The following is a 17,337-nucleotide window of genomic DNA, read 5'->3' as shown; positions in this document are numbered from 1 at the left end:
CTACAGCTGTACTTTTTACTCAGCAAAATAAAAAAGAATAAAGATGAGCTTGAAACTCCTTTGGAATCACTACATTATCTGTAGCTTAGCAAAAGCAATCCATGATAACACACATGTACACACACGATACACATTCATACACACACACAAACACGTCTGCACATATGTGCATACATATACATAGAGACATAGGCACACATGCTCTGAAGGTCTGCATGGTGGAAAATTCTAGACATGTTCATTTCTACTTCCTGCCAAGCGCTGAAAACTTGGTGTGCCTGAAAAATCACTTGGCTTCTGTAACCAGATTTACCAAATTAAAAAATTAAAACTGTCCAAGTGTAGAGGCACTAGAGTTTTGTGTCATCATTATTTTTTGAACCACCAAACTTTTATGATGTTGTTGCATTTTTAACAATGCTTGAGTCAAATATCTCACGTAAAAAGAAAACTTCTAAAAAGAAAAAACAATCTAAAATCATGAAAATTTTTGAAAGCATAACCTGCTGTCTCTCCCTCCCCAAAATTGTGTGAATTTGTATGTCATGCATTGATTTCTTACAGTAGTCAGAATGTCAGCCAAATACCACAAAACACGTGTGTTTAGAGAGACTCCCCCGAAGTTGGGAGTGGTGAGAAATGGCGGGAGCTTGTCCCGAACAGACTCCTGGTGCCGACAATACCAGTGAGGAAGGTTCATCTCGAAAAACAAAAGCACTGAAGGGAAGCTGCATGAAATGAGGGGAACTTCACTTTTATCCTTAGATAAATGATTTTTTTAAATTTTGTGGCCACATAGGTGTATGTATTTATGGAGTATGTGAGATGTTTGGATACAGGCATGCAGTGTGAAGTAAGCACATCACAGAAAATGGGGCGTCTGTCCCCTCAAGCACTTATCTACTGAGTTACAAACAACCCAACTACACTCCCTAAGTTATTTTAAAATGCACAGTCAAGTTCTTACTGACTGTAGCCCCCCTGTTGTGCTATCGAACACCAGGTCTTACTCATTTTTCTATTTTTGCACCCATTAACCATCCCACCTCTCCCGGCCCCACTACCCCTTCCAGCCTCTGGCAACCGTCCTTCCCTACCCCATGTCCATGAGTTCAATTGTTTCAATTTTTAAATCTGATAAATTAGTGACAGAGAGAGAGCAATGTTTGCCTTTCTGTGCCTGGCTTAGAGAAATCATTTTAAAATTTCTGGTGTGCTTGATGGTGACAACTAACAGCCTGTGAGTTGGGGCTGCTCCGGTGAGGGGTGTGATGACGGGGAGGCTTCAGCCAGGTGGGCGACCAGGCCCTGACAATGGCCCAGTGGCGATGGGAGCCTGATGAATGTGCTGCAGGAGGTCGAGGCTGCACATCAATGTCCTCACGGCTGTGTGAATGGGTGTGAGACAGAGTCGTGCAAGTTCCAGCTGTGACTGATGAGAAAAATCACAGATATCACAATTTTCCCAGCCACAAAATGGGGGAGCAGCACAGTGAGGGCCCAGTGCAGAGGAGAGACAGACACACCTGCACACGCACGGCGGGACGGGCAGCCGCGTGCTCACCCCAGGACCTGGTGTGGAGGAGTACAGACACACCTGCACACTCACGGTGGGACAGACAGCCACACACTCACCCCAGGACCTGGGGCAGAGGTGGAGACAGACACACCTGCACACACACCCCAGGACCCAGCATGGAGGAGTACAGACACACCTGCACCCTCACGGTGGGATGGACAGCCACACACCCCTGCGTCCTCACATCCTCCCCTGGAACACAAGGATTTTGCATCTATCATGTAAGTGTGCATGAGTGTGAATGAGTAGGTGTGACTTGTGCAGCAGCCTGTGTGTGCATGTGTGTGCAATGATCATGGCTGTGTGTGCAAACTGGCATGAGAGTGTGGGTGTGTGTTGCTGTCCAGCTGAGAGGACTGTTGGGGGAGTGAGTGGATGTCAGCCTCGGCCATGGCTTTCCATACCCGACCTCTGAGCCAGCCCGGTCCCGCCTCCCACCTGCAGGCTGCGTGGGTCGCACCTGCAGTCTGCCCAGTGAGGCACAGGTGTTTCTCACAAGTAGGGGCTGCTTTCCTCACAGCTCTGCTCACACCCATCCATCTCAGGGACTGCAGGCTGAGGTAAAATAGGTTTTTAAAGTAAGAAAATTGACTGAGAGCATGAGCCTGGCTGGCTGTGTTGATGGATTGTGGCCTTGAAGTGAGCCCTTGTACGTTTGTAGACTAAGAAACTCGATCCATGCCAGGCAAAATGAAAACCGCGTGAGAAAGGCTCTGTGACCCGGATTCCAAGGGCGTCGGCCGGGATCCAGGAATCTGGTTTGGCTGCCGTGGCCACTTGTGTCTGGTCCGCAGCGGCTCTGCTCAGGCCCAGATCCAGGCCTCTCCCGGAGAGCGATCCCTGCCCGCTCCTTCTTTCACCCACACCACGGCTTGGATCTCAGCTCTCAGCTCTGACCCTCCCCTCTGAGGTCCTGTGGACGTGTCCAGCTGTGGAAACCACCACTTTCAGGGTGAGGCCTCTGCCGTCCCAAATGCCCCTACTGGCCTTAAGATGTCCTTGAGACGGAGCTGTTCCCGGGGCTGCTGGCCGTGACCCCAGGCACCGCAGGCCCCACCTGCCAGGTCCACAGCTGCCCTTTTGCTCAACGGCATTTCTTTGAACACGGTTTTCAGGTTTTCTTTACAGGGTGTTCATAAAATCACATGCTGTCTTCTCGATCGTAGTAAGACAGGAACAAGCCTCGTGGACATCATGGGGCAGTCGAGGTGACCTGCTCTGCGAGGTGCTGCCTTGAGAGTGTGGATTCCCTCAGCGAGAGGCAGCAGCCGCCCAGCCCCGGGAGCCCCAGCCCAGGTTCAAAGCCCTGCGTTTCTTTTCAGTGTCTTCTGGATCTGAACGAGGGGGTCCCGTGAAGTACAGACAGCTCTGTGTCTCCATAGACACAGAGGATTGGAACATCAGATCCCCAATCCTCAAACGGGAACATCAGCTCTCCCTAGGGTCTCCAGCTGCATGACCCTCAAACTAGAACATCAGCTCCTTCCAGGGTCTCCAGCTGCACGGCCCTCAAACTGGATCATCAGCTTCCCGGCCCTCAAACTGGAACATCAGCTCCCCAGCCCTCAAACTGGAACATCAGCTCTCCCCCGGGTCTCCAGCTGCATGACCCTCAAACTAGAACATCAGCTCTCCCCAGGGTCTCCAGCTGCACAGCCCTCAAACTGGAACATCAGCTTCCTGGAACATCAGCTCCTCTCCAGTGGCAGGACACTAATACTAGAAAAACGTCAGCTCCTCCCAGGTTCTACAGCTGTGCAACCCTCAAACTAAAGAAACACCAGCTCCTCTCTGGGTCTGCAGCTGCACGAACCTCAAACTAGGACACCTCTCCCCCTGGATCTCCAGCTCCACCACCCTCACAGAGGAACAGCCACACCAGCTCCTTCATTGCCTTCAGCTCCACAATCTAAGACATCAGTGGCAGCACCGGCTCCTCCATGGACGTCCAGCTCAACGACTCTCAGACTTAAAAGGCAGCATCGGCCCCTCCCCAAGGCTCCGGCTCCACCACCCTCAGGTTTGAACAGCGGTATCACTAGCTGCCGTCCAAGTCTTCCGCCCCACAACCCTCCCTGAAATCCCTTGTCATGAAATTCAGCAGTCAAGAAAACTGCAGCGGAAGTAAATGAATAAATGTTTTGTTTTCAAATCAATGTCTCTTATGTTCATTAGTTAACTTTTCTACTTTCCATTAACCTTGCAATCTACTTATGTCCAATGTGAGATAGAAACACACCATTTGAAATGACATTTTAAAACTTAGTAATATTTTTAATATAATCATCACACAGCTGTAGACACGATCTTATTTCTCTCTGCCTGTGCAGAAGGCTTATGAAAATTCAAACTATGAATTTACTTTGTTGAGATTCCCAGAATACACATTAATCCCAACTGTTACTCCCCTCCTTAAAATCTTTTAACATATTCCCATCACCCGAGCATAAATGCCAGCTCCCATCCACAGCCCACAGTGCCCAGCACGGCCCTGCCCTCTGCCCTGGTCTATGGTCTCCCCTCTTAAATGCCAGCTCCATCCACAGCCCACAGAGCCCAGCACAGCCCTGCCCTCTGTGCTGGTCTATGGTCTCCCCTCTTAAATGCCAGCTCCATCCACAGCCCACAGCGCCCTCATGGCCCTGCCCTCTGCCCTGGTCTATGGTCTCCCCTCTTAAATGCCAGCTCCATCCACAGCCCACAGCGCCCTCATAGCCCTGCCCTCTGCCCTGGTCTATGGTCTCCACTCTGGTGCCCAGCTGGGTCCTCCCCTCCCCTCTGCCCTGGTCTATGGATTCCCCTCTTAAATGCCAGCACCTTCCACAGCCCACAGTGCCCAACACGGCCCTGCCCTCCACTCTGGCCTAAGGTCTCTCCCCTCTGCTGGACAGGCCTCTGTCAGTTCTTCAAACCACACAGGCTCAGGCCTGACTCCAGCCTTTCCCCTGCCTGTGCCGTCTGCCTGGGGTGCCTTTCCCGGGCTCTGCATCCTCAGCTCACTCAGCTCCAGCCTGCTGGTCGCCCCTCAGGTGGAAGAGCACCCGGTGACCTCTCGCCCTGCCAGCCTTTGCACAGGCTCTTCTCTGTGCCAGACACACACCCCCCTCTCACCACTGGGGTTTACTCTCCAAATACCATTCATCCTTGGAGTCTCCACTGACATATCGCTCCCTGCCCACCCCCCTCCCTTGGACTTAACCTTGGTCAGGTTGCCAACCCCCGTCTCCTGACTCCGGGAAGCTAGATGCTCTCCTAGCTCTCGGAACTTGCCCATCGCCACATTTGCACACCCGTGGTTACCGTGTTAGGTTGGTGCAGAAGTCATCGCGGGTTTTGCCGTTACTATTAATGAACCGCAGCAGCGGCTCCTCCTCGTTTCTTTTTTTGCCATTACTTTTAATGACTGCTGCATCAACCTATTAGAATCATTTATATTTATCCATCCAACATCTGCCTTTGCCTCTAGAAAGGAAGTTCCATGAGAGTAGAGGCCAGATCTACTCAAATCACTCCACCTTCCCACACATTGTTTGTCAATAATCATTTACCAACTGACTGATAGAGAAATGCCTTCCCTGTTGCTGGGATGAGGCACATGACACGCCCCTTTGAAAGTCACTGTCATGGACCGTTGGCATTTGCTCTTCACTCCTGCACCCATGGCGTGGCTGGGCTTAGGCTGATCTAGTCTGGCCTTGACTCCAGGCTAAGGATGGGAACCATGCCTGCTCCACACGCCTCTCATCCCACAGCCAGAGCCGCCGTCCCCTGGGGCTCGCGCATCTCGTGGGGAAAATCAAGAGCCTTAGAGGGCAGGCCTGGCAGTGCCCACACATTCCAGGCTTCTGCTTGTGCCGTGTCTGTGAAAATCTCATTGGCGGAAGCAAGTCACCCAGCCTCGAGCAGCACCTATGGGATGGATAAGTCCATCCACCCTCCCTTGGGCCCTAGGAAGGCTGGGGCTGTGTCATACTCTTACGGGGGAAGTGAAAAATTGAGGCCCAACATTAAATCACCCACAGCAAGAAATGTCAACCTCTGTGTCTCCACGCTGGAATCCTTTGCCAGCGGGTTCACCTGAGCTGACTTTGCAATGGTGTCTGCAGGTTTAGGCCAATGCTGTTCCCTGTGGAGGACAGAGAAGCCTCAATCAGCCTCCGTCTGTTGGGAAGAACAAGATATTAGCTTGGCGCAAAACAACCGCAAGCCCCAGGGGTCCCACGCCCCGTGAGACAGGAGAGGAGCAGAGAACTGTGGAAGCTCAGGGAAGCTTGCATCCCCAGCCCCTCCCCTACGTCCCCAGCCCCTCCCCTGAGTCCCCAGCCCCTCCCCTGAGTCCCCAGCCCCTCCCCTGCATCCCCAGCCCCTCCCCTGAGTCCCCAGCCCCTCCCCTGAGTCCCCAGCCCCTCCCCTATGTCCCCAGCCCCTCCCCTGCATCCCCAGCCCCTCCCCTGAGTCCCCAGCCCCTCCCCTGCATGCCCCCATCTCTGCTTGCTTGCTTTCTCTCTCTTTTTTTCTTTCTTTCTTTTTTCTTTCTTTCTTCTTTTTTTTCTTCTCTTTCTTTTTTTTTGAGACAGGGTCTGCTCTGTCACCCAGGCCGGAGTGCAATGGCGTAATCTTGGCTCACTTCAACCTTCACCTTCTGGGATCCAGCAATCCTTCCTCCTCAGCCTCCCCAGTGGCTGGGACTACAGGCACACGCCACCACACCCAGCTAAACTTTTTTTTTTTTTTTTTGGAGAGACAGGATTTTGCCATGTTGCCCTGGCTGGTCTCAAGCAATCCTCCCACCTCAGCCTCCCAAAGTGTTGGGATGACAGGCATGAGCCACCAAGTCCAGTCTGCTTTATTTTTCTTCATAGTACTTGGAACCTCCTTTTTTTTTTTTTTTTTGTGGACAGATTCTCACTCTGTTGCCCAGGCTGGAGTGCAGTGGTGTGATCTCAGCTCACTGCAACCTCCACCACCTCCCAGGTTCAAGCGATTCTCCTGCCTCAGCCTCCTGAGTACCTGGAACTACAGGCACCTGCCACCACCTCCGGCTACACCTTGATCTCAGAGACTTCTGGCCTCCAGAACTGTGAGACAATAGGTTTCTGTTGTTGAAGCCCCAGTCTCTGGAGCACTGTTAAGTAGCCCTGGGAAGCTGGCACAGAACCCGGCCAGCCCTCCTGGGCGAGCTGCTTTCTACCAGGCTCTGGGGGTGGCAGGTGGCCTTTCACTGGTCTCCTCCAGTGCTTGCCCCTGTTCTGACTTGTATTTTGGGCATGCCTTTCATCTTCGTAGTGTTGATAGCCTCACACACATGGCGTTGTACTGGCACCCGAGAACCAGTACTCACGTATGCAGCACTTTCAGAAATTAGTTATATTTATGCATGGTCATGGTCATACTCATACATCTAATTGGACTTCTTTTTTAAGAAAGTGAAACAAAGCCTGAATTCTCCATTGTTGTGTAGGCCTCAGTTCCCGGAGCTGTCCTGTAAGCTCCTTGAAAAAAGGTGCTTTCAACCTGTATGTGGTACCTCTTGGCAGCTGCCTCATTGGCTGGGCCCTGGACAGCTCTGAAGTCAGAGGAGTGGGGCTTCAGTAGGTTGCACTGGGGTGAAATCCTGGCCGTCACCCACGAGGAAAGACCAATGCAGCAGAACCATCCCTGAAGCAGTGAAACGCGGTCAGGAACCGTCAGTCAGTGAGCCATCCCTTTGGAAGTTCTTCACGGGACAATACATCTTAGAATTCTTAACACATAGTGACATGCCGTGAGGTGGCTTTCCCGTCCTGTTCCTACCAATGTACGTTCATATTCAGAGTAGAAACAGAAACCATCTTCTACATAACAAAGTCCTGAAAATCGTCACAACTCTTAAGCCATGTGGTTCCTCAGCACCACATGAGCTGACCCATCCCAGCTCATGATCACACGGACAGGCTAAGACATAACTGAAGAAGCGTCGGTATTTTATATGTATCTAATTTCATTGTTTAAAGACATTTTTAGGGGACAGAAACATTACAGAACAAATTTTAATGTACCATGAAAGTATAAATATTAGAAAAGGAAACTAATGCATGTGAACAAGGACTCCATGAAAAGTACGCAGTGGTTGAAGCTGCACGACTCCAGGGACAAAAGTTTACATAAATATCCAAGCGAGTTTCATTCCTGAGCATTAGGACTGAACATACAAGCAAGCCGAGGCAGGTCTGCGGCCGGAGCCCTATGGAGTCCTCGCTGCGAAGGCCCTGCTCAGGGAGCTTCTGTTCCTTGTTGAGGAGGGGAGACGTGCCACCCGCTTCTCCCAGGTAGTCCCTGACCACAGACTCCGGAAAGAACAATGGTGCAGAACACAAGAAGCAGTGACCAGGCAGAGGGTGCACCTGCGTCCCCTCCTGCGTCCCTCCTGCATCCCCTGCCCGCATTGAGGAAGCAGGGTCCGCAAGCTCTCAGGGGCCACGTGCAGGACACTCCAGGAAGGACCACACAGTCTGAGCTTGGGGCCACAGAGAGAGGACCTAAGGCGAAGGGCAGACAACCCACCCTCCCCACACCCTTCCCTCTGCCCCCTGCCCTCGGCAATCACCTGGGTCTGTGGCAGCAACTGTGCCAACAATGGCAGAGGGCAGGACCCAGCCCCACAGGGGAACCTCCTCTCCATGTGGGGCTCCAGCAAGATGGGGCCAAACCCACTGCTTCTTTCTCCCTCCGTCTGCCCAGCACTTGGCCCAGGCCTGGCTCAGCTGTGGGAGTGCACAGCTTAGGAGGTAACTAAATCCCCAGCTTTCTAGCTCGAGAACAAAAATGAGGGGTCCCAGGGAGAGAGGACATTTGAGGGAGATTCGAGAGAGGGAGAGTCTTGGTAAGTGGCGTGTGGCCTCCTGGGCTGCCCTGAGTTGCTCACATGTATTTGAGCTCATGAACAGACCTCAGCCTAGACCCTGGCGGTGCACACTCAGGGCAGTTGCAAACAGTACTGAAGGCTTTCAGAAAGGAACTGGCTGTGGAAGCCTAGACCACAAAATGTTATTGAAACTTGCAGCCTGAATTTAATCAGGTTAATGCTCATTAAAACAAACAAACACTAAATCAACATTCTTCACTGAATGAAATAAGATGCAGAGTCTCCTAACATAATATTCATGATGTCGAGAATGCAATTCAACCTTACTAGGATATGAAGAACCAGGAAAATAACTCACACAGGAGCCAGCCAGCCCATGCCCATGCCAAGATGACTGAGATGTTGTGATCTGCTGACAGAAACATGAAAATCACTCCACCCATAGTCACAAACACTCTTGAATCCAATGGGAATGGAGAAAATCTCAGGAAGGAACTAGAAGATGTAAATACAAAACAAATGGACATCTTAGAATGGAGGGGCAATATTAAAAAAAAGATCCTCACTGGATGGGACTTACAGCAGAAGGTAAAGAAATATCAGAATGGAACAAAGAGTCTGTGGATTTGAATATAGCTAAACGGAAATTACCCAGTCTTAACAACAGAGAAAAACATGAGAAAGGAATGTTTTCAATGAGAATATTTTCTCGTGGAGACTCAGTGAGCAGACCTAGCTCATAACTCTCCTGTCACCGGAGGTGCAGGTGAAGGAGACCTACATGAAGATGGATTCACAAATTCCAACTAGCAAATATGGGTTCCAGGCAAAGTGTGAAAAGTTAACGATGTACATTTTATTTCCTGGACAGCGATGCACCGTGTAAAATTAAATCACCCCAAATAGAATGATAGAATGAAAATCAAAAGATGAAAAGTGAAGCAAACGCCATGCAAACCCTCATCGAAGACAGCAGGATAAGCCACGTTAGTATCAGGCAAAGTAGGCTTTGCAGCAAACAAAATCACCAGGGATAAAGAGAAGAAATAAATAATGACAAAAGGGTCAAGAAAACAACAGTCCTAAATGTGAATTCACCAAGTGCCAGAACTCTAAAACACTTGAAACAAAAATTTTAAAAACCCAAAATAGAAATAGACAAAAGTCCACAGTCAGGAATGGTAACACTGTTCTATTAATAGAGATTATACTAAAAAGATAGAAAGTTCTCAATAACGTAGGTTTCCACTTTTTAAAAGGTAGAAAAAGGAAACCAAAATGAATCAAAACCAAGCAGGAGTAGGGAAATAATAAAGGTAAGATCAAAAACAACAAAATTATTTTAAAATACAATAGAGAAATGAATGACACCAAACCCAATTCTTTGAATAAATTTGAATAAAATTGATGAACTTCTAACACTACCATTGAATAAAAAAAGGAGGGGAGGGAGACACAGTTTACCAACATTGGAAAAGAAAGATGGGTCATTGTTGCAGACACTGAAGGATAAACAGGGAATAATATGACAACTCCACACACATGAACTCAACACTCAGATAAAGTGGATGGATTCTTCAGAAAACAAACTCACCGCATGTGAGAGCAATGTCCTCAGTACTGAGAGGCAAATTTCCATTGCGGATTTTCTGGGGCAGCTGCACGGCAGCCAGGCCCTGACCTGCCTCTCCCTGGAACTCGGGGCCTGGCGGCCTCGCCAAGCTCAGCTGCGCACAAACTTTCCTGTCGGCAGGAGGTTCAGCTTGACTTTCTGAGAATCAGGGAATCGGGAGTTCCTAAAACAATTTCCCACCCTTAACCCTGCAATAGGATCTAATATTCTCAGGATCCCTTTTCAAGGTGGCTGAAAAGTCTTGTGAAAGTGCAGACATCCTGCCCACCAGGCCGGAGCGGCCTTTTCAGCTGTGATTCGCATCCGGCCCCTTGTCTCAGCTCATCCGCTCCATGCGGGCTGGAAGGCAGGACGCAGCACGGCTGGGTCCGAGAGGAGCGAGACACTAGCCGTCTCTGGCGATGCGAAAGGCGGAGCTCTGGGTGGGACACGTGGGTGTCCCCTGACGGGGCATGAAGCCCAGGGTATGGAAGGAGGGGAGCCCCGCAGAAGGATGGAGGGGTGGAGGGCACCCCACGCCCCCCAGAGAGGCCTGCAGCTGCCTGTAACGACACTCAGTGTGTCCTGCAGATGTGCGGAGTCTGCCCGGGCTGGCAGGGGCTAGGCATGTCCCACGCGCACCCCCAGATGCCGTCCTGTCGGTTGCTGGTCCAGGATTTGATCAAAACAAACAGAAAACTGCACTGAAACAGGGATGATGGCTGCATCCCTGGAGAGCCTCCCCGGCCACCTCGGGCTGGGCCACGAAGACCCCCCAGGCCTGCCCGACCCCACCGCAGGCTCCAGGGCTGGGCCACGAAGACCCCCCAGGCCTGCCCGACCCCACCGCAGGCTCCAGGCTGGATCCCTGGGACTCCACTCGCTGCACAGGCCCCGGCTCCCCCTTCTCTGTGGAGCCTCTGAGATCTACTCACCTAGCAGTGTGGAGTCCTCTCTCCATCCATCGCCCCGGGGACCAGGTCGGGCAGTCCTGGCCGGGGCCTGGCCGGGGCCTGGCCGGGGTCTGCGTGGCCCAGCCCGAGGCGGTGAGGGAGGCTCCCCCGACATGCAGCGTCATCCCTGTTTCAAAACGGTTTTCTGTTTGTTTTGCTTTAATCAATCTTAGTCCAACTACTGACGGGAATGTTGTAGACGTGTTAGAAGCAGAGCCTGACTGAGGCTAAGACGGCTTTTCACTTCCCCCAGAACTCCCCCCAACACTGCGATTCTGAGGTTAAAATTAGGTATAAAACGTTCTACTGCCCCACGACGATCTCAGAAGGGGAAGGTCATGCTAATGCAATGTTGGCAGGAGAGTTGGAATGATTTAGATGAGAAAGCTACATAAATGAAAAATATTCCACCAAGGGCTCAGTGTAAGAAACATGGAAATGGAAGGGCCGGGCGCAGTGGCTCACGCCTGGAATCCCAGCACTTTGGGAGGCCGAGGCGGGCGGATCACGAGGTCAGGGATCAAGTCCATCCTGGCTAACACGGTGAAACCCCATTTCTACTAAAAATACAAAAACTTAGCCGGGCATGGTGGCGTGCACCTGTAACCCTGGCTACTTGGGAGGCTGAGGCGGGAGAATCGCTTGAACTCGGGAGGCCAAGCTTGCAGTGAGCTGAGATTGCGCCACTGCACTCCAGCCTGGGCGACAGTGCGAGACTCCGTCTCAAAAAAATAAATAAATAAATAAATAAGAAGGATGGAAATGGGCCGTAACCAGCAGTATGGGAGCCATGAAGTGCAGAACTGAAAACCTCCCACTTCTTATGCATTCCTCACTTTCAACAGAAGTTTTTGAAATCATCGTCTCAACACCCCGGCGGCTCTTCCTCTCCACCGCATCTCCCCGCACAGCCCTTCGCAGAGGCCAAGTTCTCTTTGGTGACACCATCCCAAACCTGGAGCTCGGAGCAGGGCGGTGGTGGCTGTGACCTCTGAAAACACAGCACCTGCCCTGACTCTCCACGGAATGACCCCTGTCCCACCATTGCCATCGCTGGGAAGCTGTTGGTCAACAGCATGAAGACGTCAGTCTAGCATTCCATTGCCTCGTTCACACCCAAAGTCACCTCGATGTGGGGCACGGGCATGGAGCTGGGATTATCCACTCCAGCACGACCTCTGCATGGCATCCGAGGACAAAATCCCAAAAGTAGAAAACACCAGATATTAAGCACAAAAGTCAACCATATGCAAGAAGCTGCTAGTAATTTCCACCCACTAGAGCACCAGCGACACGGAAGGCTGCTTTCATTTGCTTTGGTTTGGGCTGGGTTTTGTTCACGAGGTGGTTGTCCTTATTCATTGACTTCCTCAGCCTCGTGGGCCTCCTGCCCAGGGAAGGGGCCCCAGTGAATTAAGCATCTGTTCCCCCCGTACCAACCTTGCATCCACAGTACATTCTCAGTAAGAAACGAACCCAGACTGGAAGCCGCCCTCTCTCTGAGCCGGTCAGGACCTGAAACCCAGCCTCCTGCCTCAGTTTGCTGGGCTGGACGGAGCTCCTGGCATTGTCGGCTTCTGAGGCGACCCCAGCACCTCGGTGTGGACTTTCTGCCTAGCGGCTTGTGTTTTAGAGTTTCGTTATTATCCACTGGAAGGTTTAAATAGATAACTGGAAATTTTCTTTTACAAATGTAAACATGGGTTTTGAGTATGAAAGAGACTCCATGGAAATGTTGGTTATAGAACTTAAAACACAGGGCCCACGATGATGAAGAAAACACGCCCCATGTAGGAACCCGTGGTCAGAGCATCAGAGAATGCGCTGCACCCCCAGGAAACTGTGGTCGTAACATGAGGAAACCCACAGCTCCCCACGCCCTTTCTTTCCGTTGGCATCAGCACTGGTGTCCAGCATCTCCAAAGAGTCTCACCACACCACAGCCCCAAGTCCTTTCGGGACGTCGTTTTGTCCCATAATTGTCTACCTGGTTGATATTTTCAAAAGTAGACAATCTTGATTGTGGTCCTATTAACTTGCTACCTGAGTAGATAACTAGTAAAAACTTATAGTAACTTAAAAACCTGTGTGCATCTTTAGAGTGAAGACATCTTCTATTTATGACGTGTTTGTCATGCGTCTATTTTCATACAGGTATACATACCTTAAAATGTTCTAATTCAAAGAAAAAAACCTACAAACATAGAAGGCATTTAAGATAAACCGAATTCCAAAACGCCTGATGAATACACTGATAGTAATTGAAGGTGAAATTTTCTGCATTAGTGATCATTTATGAAAGATATGAAACTCCCTTCAATACACACACTTCATTTTCAGGTTTTGAAAACTTCAACTTTGTGTTGTATAACTTTGACTTTTGCTTTTCCTTTTTTTGTGATTTCTGCTTTTTTTTGTTTAATAAAAAGGTTTAAAATGGTTTTAAATGACCATTCATGGTTCCTCCCCTCAACCAATCAGTCCTTCCCAAAGCACAGTTGTGTGTTCCCCCCGTGTGCACTGGCAATCACGCGGCCACACTGTGTGTTCTCCCTGTATGCACTGGCAATCACGCGGTCACACTGTGTGTTCTCCCTGTATGCACTGGCAATCACGCAGCCACACTGTGTGTTCCCCCCGTGTGCACTGGCAATCATGTAGTCACACTGTGTGTTCCCCCCATATGCACAGGCAAACATGCGGTCACACTGTGTGTCCCCACCCCCCCCCGTGTGCACTGGCAATCACACAGCCACACTGTGTGTTCCTTCCGTGTGCCGTGCACACTGGTAATTTGACGGTCACACTGTGTGTTCTTTCTGTGTGCCATGCACACTGGTAATTTGAAGGTCACACTATCATGCCCCATTGGCCCCCAGGGCCTCTTGCACAAGTATTGCCTGGAGTCCACAGACATCTCAGGCGTCACCGGGAGGCGACTCTCCTGGGCCTGGCGTTGGATCTGCTCTGTTCCCAGGGGTGTTCCCTGGTGCCAACAACAGTGCCTGCCTGGGGTACTTGGGAGAAGCAATCAGGAAAGCGTTTGGCGACTCTCTGATGTGTACGTGGACCACGGATGATAAATGGCTTAGAGGAGACAGGCCACACCTCTCAGGTTCCGAGGCCTCAGCAGGGGTATGGGTTTTTACGGCATTTTTCACTAATGGCAAGTGCAAACTCAGTGGATTTTGTCTGAGAAACAAGTATGTTTTCAGCTTGAGAAATGCATTTATTTGTACTCTCATTCCAGAAAATAACTGGATTAGACATTATAAATATACAATAATGAAAATCATTTGGTTACCTGTAGAAGCTGAACTAATGTAGCAAGAATAGTAATGGTAAAACATAGCAACTCATCCATCTAAAAATAGACACGCAGATTCATTCTATGAAGTAACTGATCTATCTGAATCAACAGGGGCATAGTATATGGGTATTACACACAGGAGCTCTACAGAGATCTGTAACTACCCCTAAAGTAACGGGACCATCTTTCTGTATCACATAAGAGTTATTATATACAGGCATTATACAGAGATATCTAACTACCTCTAAAGTAATGGGACCATCTTTCTATACCACATTAAATCAGTTCACAGAGACATCAAAGTGACAAACCTTCTATGGATGATTATTTTATGCCCACTTTTGTGTGTTTCTGTCGTCCCTGTAGAATTGTGACTCCCTGGACTCTGAGATTCAGGGGAGGTGCCGGCACCCCAATCTGTCACCTGGGTGGGGGCACAGCAGCCACCTCCTCCTGGTTAATCGAGGCCCCGGAAGAGGCTGCTCCAGGCTTGTCCCTTGGTCAGTTTAAAAACTCTAAGTGCCATTTTGTTTGTTGATGTTCAGTTCAAAGCACAGAGCACAAGGACTTCTCAGCAGGTCGCCTTTTGTTAAAGGTTAAAGGTGGCCTTTTGTTAAAGAGGGAGACACAGAGAGAGATTTATCTTTAGGGAATTGGCTCATGTGACCGTGGAAGCCGGCAGGTCCAAGGTCTGCAGGGTGGACCCTCGGCTGGAGACCCGGGGAAGAGCCAGCACTGCCAGTCTAGTCTGAAGCCGTCGGACGCAGAGTTCCTTCCTGGTGCAGGGCGTTATCTCTGTTCTAGTCAGGCCTTCAACGGATCGGAGGAGACCCACCCACGCTATGCAGGCTCATCTTCTTTCCTCACAGCCCACCCATCCAACGCCTTCCAGAGGCCTCTAGAGTAATGTCCCACCAGACCTGGGCACCGTGGCCCAGCCCAGTGGAGGAATACAGCTAACCACCACACACGCTCAACTCTGAGAATCCTCAGGGATTCCAAATGTTCTTTACTACCAATTTTCTCAAGTGTTTCGGCTCTGTGAAATTTAGCAGAATTGGTCATTGAATCATTAGAAACAAAAAATAAAACCTATTGAGTGACTGTTTGTGAAAATTTACAAAAGCACAGTCAGGCCTCCAGAGCGAGTGCTCCTAACCTGAGCTGGGCCAAAGACACTGTGTGCAGACGTCCCGGAGGGCAGTGCCGAGGACATTCTGCGAGTGCAGACGTCCCCACGGAGGGCAGTGCCGAGGACATTCTGCGAGTGCAGACGTCCCCACGGAGGGCAGTGCCGAGGACACCGTGTGTGCAGACATCCCCACGGAGGACAGTGCCAAGGACACTGAGTGCAGACGTCCCCACGGAGGGCAGTGCCGAGGACATTCTGTGAGTGCAGACGTCCCCACGGAGGGCAGTGCCAAGGACACTGTGTGTGCAGACGTCCCCACGGAGGGCAGTGCCGAGGACATTCTGCGAGTGCAGACGTCCCCACGGAGGGCAGTGCCGAGGACACTGTGTGTGCAGACGTCCCCACGGAGGGCAGTGCCGAGGACACTGAGTGCAGATATCCCCACGGAGGGCAGTGCCGAGGACATTCTGCGAGTGCAGACGTCCCCACGGAGGGCAGTGCCGAGGACACTGTGTGTGCAGACGTCCCTACGGAGGGCAGTGCCGAGGACATTCTGTGAGTGCAGACGTCCCCATGGAGGGCAGTGCCAAGGACACTGTGTGTGCAGACGTCCCCACAGAGGGCAGTGCCGAGGACACTGTGTGTGCAGACATCCCCATGGAGGGCAGTGCCGAGGACACTGAGTGCAGATGTCCCCACGGAGGGCAGTGCCGAGGACACTGTGTGTGCAGATGTCCCCACGGAGGGCAGTGCCGAGGACACTGTGTGTGCAGACGTCCCCACGGAGGGCAGTGCCGAGGACATTCTGTGTGTGCAGACGTCCCCGCGGAGGGCAGTGCCGAGGACACTGTGTGTGCAGACGTCCCCACGGAGGGCAGTGCCGAGGACACTGTGTGTGCAGACATCCCCATGGACGGGCAGAGCTGAAGTCCTGATGAACGAGTCTGAGGGGAATGGTGCCACTGCTGCAGCACCCCCTCGCCCCAGGCCCTCAGATGTGTGAGGGCTGGGAAATCCCCTCTCTCTCTGGAAGTGCACAGGGTCTCCTCCCCTAAGGAGTCACCAGGATGCCTCAACGGGTTCTCTTCCCCTCTCACCCAGCTCCAGCCTTGGGGGTCCTCTCACGCTGGGACCCTCCGTTGCCGGGGCCTGGGACGTGTCTTCCGCCCTCTTGCTGACTGTCTCCCATGCTGTCTGCCACCTCCGCCTTCCCAGGCCCTTCTCAAATGTTAGAACTTCCTGCCTGATCCTTTGATCACTCACTGTGTTTCACACTCTTTTTTCTCTCAGGAAGAGCTCTGTATGAATCCAGCCTCACATTGCTATAAAGAAATACCCCAGACCGCGTAATTTATAGAGAAAAGAGGTTTAGTTGGCTCACAGTTTTGCAGACTTCACAGGAAGCATGGCAGCTTCTGCTTCCGGGGAGGCCTCGGGAAGCTTCCAATCATGGTGGAAGGCAAAGCAGGAACAGGCGTCTCACAGGGTCAGAGCAGGAGCAAGAGCGAGGTGGGAGCTGCCACACACTTTTAAATGAGCAGATCTCGTGAGAACGCACTCACTGTCTCGAGGACAGTGCCAAGGGATGGTGCTAGCTCATTCATGAGAATCCACCCTGAGATCCAAGCACCTCCCACCAGGCCCCACCTCCAACGCTGGGGACTAAGAGCCAACAGGAGATTTTGTGGGGACACGGAGCCAAGCCTTATCAAGCTCCCACACTTAATACTTGGATAATTATTCTCAGCAATCTGTTCTTGTTCCATGAATGCATAGTCCCATCATCTCTTGGAGGGCAGTCATTATATTTTTTGGAAATTATCTGTATTCTCTGATTATTTGTTTCCTCTGGGCTTTTTAAATTTCTTTATTTTGGTTTTTATCTTGACCACTACCTGTCTGTACTC

The 17,337-nt window shown here is 51.1% G+C and overlaps 1 pseudogene; it reads right to left on the bottom strand.

The window, feature by feature from the left end:
- Positions 1 to 14,981: 14,981 nt before the first annotated feature.
- LOC101141593 (uncharacterized) lies at positions 14,982 to 16,550 on the bottom strand (annotated as a pseudogene).
- Positions 16,551 to 17,337: the final 787 nt, after the last annotated feature.

This window comes from Gorilla gorilla, chromosome 11, assembly GCF_029281585.2.
Source record: "Gorilla gorilla gorilla isolate KB3781 chromosome 11, NHGRI_mGorGor1-v2.1_pri, whole genome shotgun sequence".
In the NCBI taxonomy this organism is placed as follows: domain Eukaryota; kingdom Metazoa; phylum Chordata; class Mammalia; order Primates; family Hominidae; genus Gorilla; species Gorilla gorilla.
Note: the sequence above shows the minus strand (reverse complement) of the source record. Positions and strands in the feature narration are given on the sequence as shown.